General features: G+C 26.4%; 1 non-coding gene and 1 pseudogene across 1 annotated transcript in view; both read left to right on the top strand.

The window, feature by feature from the left end:
• LOC129252315 (small subunit ribosomal RNA) overlaps window positions 1-59 on the top strand; it is a 1,991-nt gene extending 1,932 nt beyond the window's left edge. The window contains exon 1 of the ribosomal RNA XR_008583371.1: window positions 1-59. This exon is cut by the window's left edge and continues 1,932 nt beyond it. This is a non-coding gene — a ribosomal RNA (small subunit ribosomal RNA).
• A 598-nt stretch (window positions 60-657) lies between these two features.
• Window positions 658-838, top strand: LOC129252313 (5.8S ribosomal RNA; annotated as a pseudogene).
• Window positions 839-2,500: the final 1,662 nt, after the last annotated feature.

Raw genomic sequence — 2,500 nt, 5'->3', positions numbered from 1 at the left:
TTAGAGGAAGTAAAAGTCGTAACAAGGTTTCCGTAGGTGAACCTGCGGAAGGATCATTATTGTGTTCCATATCCGTAAGAAAAACAAACAAACAAACAAACAAACAAACAGACAAGCAAACAAACGAACAAAAAGAAAAAAAAAAAAAAAAAAAAAAAGAAAAAAAAAAAAAAATTTATATAATTATTTTGAATCCATAATTCTTTTTATTCTTTTTCATTCAATTTGTGATCCATCAATTATATCATATTAAATATAATATATGATGGTACATTTTGTAATGTTTTTTCTTATTTTTTTCTTTTAAAAACCTTTAAACATGAAAATAAAAAGTTGTACTTATTATTCATTTGATTGAATGATAAGTTAATTTGTTCACAATAACAAAAGTGGTATATATTTATTATATTATTATATATATACATAAAATGATTAAAAAAATACAAAATAATTGAATCATAATAAATACCACCACTGTATTATTGTTGAACTAAGACATTCGCAACTTAATAAAAATGTTTAGAGTTAAATATATTTGATATATATTATTGAAAGAAAATCAATTTATATATTATTAATATTATTTAATTTTACTCTTTCAATTAATATATGCAAAAAAAAATTGACATTTGTTATAAATAAAAATAAATAAAAAAATACTCTAAGCGGTGGATCACTTGGCTCATGGGTCGATGAAGAACGCAGCAAACTGTGCGTCATCGTGTGAACTGCAGGACACATGAACATCGACATTTTGAACGCATATCGCAGTCCATGCTGTTATGTACATTAAATTCAATTTTAAAGTACTGCTTGGACTACATATGGTTGAGGGTTGTAAGACTATGCTAAATAAGTTGCTTATTCTTTTATAAAAATAATTGAATTTAAGCAAATGTGTATATTATTGGATTTTAAATAATTCATAATATTAATAGCAAAAAAAATAAAGATATATAATGAATTTTATTTATTATATATTCTTTAAAAAAAAAATCCTCTCAAATAAAATGAAATGATGAAAATATTGAATCTAAGTATTCTTTACAAAAAATTTTCATATTATTTATATATATATATATATAAAATAATAATTTATATATGTAATTAAAAGGAGGAATGTCTAGCATAAAAATTAAATTTTTTATTCTAGGATTGCCTCATTTTACATTATTATTATTTTTATATATTTACAATATATAAAAGGAGAAAAGAAAAATAGAGATGAAAAGATGATATAATTTTTTTATTAAATTGTGAGAAGATAAAAAAAGAATATTAAAACAACCTCAACTCATATGGGATTACCCCCTGAATTTAAGCATATTAATGAGGGGAGGAAAAGAAACTAACAAGGATTTTCTTAGTAGCGGCGAGCGAAAAGAAAATAGTTCAGCACTAAGTCACTTTGTCTATATGTCAAATGTGAGATGCAGTGTATGGAATATCTTAATATCTAGTATGAGAAATTAACGATTTAAGTCCTTCTTAAATGAGGCCATTTACCCATAGAGGGTGCCAGGCCCGTATAACGTTAATGATTACTAGAAAGATATTTCCAAAGAGTCGTGTTGCTTGATAGTGCAGCACTAAGTGGGTGGTAAACTCCATCTAAAACTAAATATAACCATGAGACCGATAGTAAACAAGTACCGTGAGGGAAAGTTGAAAAGAACTCTGAATAGAGAGTTAAATAGTACGTGAAACTGCTTAGAGGTTAAGCCCGATGAACCTGAATATCCATTATGAAAAATTCATCATTAAATAATTAAAAAAATAATGTGCATTTTTTTCATATAAGGACATTGTAATCTATTAACATAATAAAGTATTTATCAAAAGATCATTGGTGATATTAAGTTTATTTAAATTAATTTGCTTTTTAAGCATATTAACATAAAATAAATACTAATGATTTGATAAAGTGTTGATAGATTTTATTATATATAATGCTAAAATTCATTTTTTGAATTTTACAAAAAATTTAATATCTATGATATTAATATTTATTTGTATGCATTTATATGATTAACAATGCGAAAGATTCAGGATACCTTCGGGACCCGTCTTGAAACACGGACCAAGGAGTCTAACATATGTGCAAGTCATTGAGTTATATTAAACTTAATGGCATAATTAACTTAACTTAAATATAATGGGATTAATTTTTAGTCTATTTTTTAATAAATAGTCAATTAATTCAATCCCGGGGCGTTCCATATAGTTATGTATAATGATAATTTATTATTATTTATACCTCTAACTGGAGCGTACCTTGAGCATATATGCTGTGACCCGAAAGATGGTGAACTATACTTGATCAGGTTGAAGTCAGGGGAAACCCTGATGGAAGACCGAAACAGTTCTGACGTGCAAATCGATTGTCAGAATTGAGTATAGGGGCGAAAGACCAATCGAACCATCTAGTAGCTGGTTCCCTCCGAAGTTTCCCTCAGGATAGCTGGTGCATTTAAAAATTATATAAAATAATCTTATCTGG

The sequence above is a fragment of the Anastrepha obliqua genome, unplaced genomic scaffold (genome assembly GCF_027943255.1).
Source record: "Anastrepha obliqua isolate idAnaObli1 unplaced genomic scaffold, idAnaObli1_1.0 ptg000176l, whole genome shotgun sequence".
Classification (NCBI taxonomy): Eukaryota; Metazoa; Arthropoda; class Insecta; order Diptera; family Tephritidae; genus Anastrepha; species Anastrepha obliqua.
This window is presented reverse-complemented; position numbering and strand designations above follow the sequence as displayed.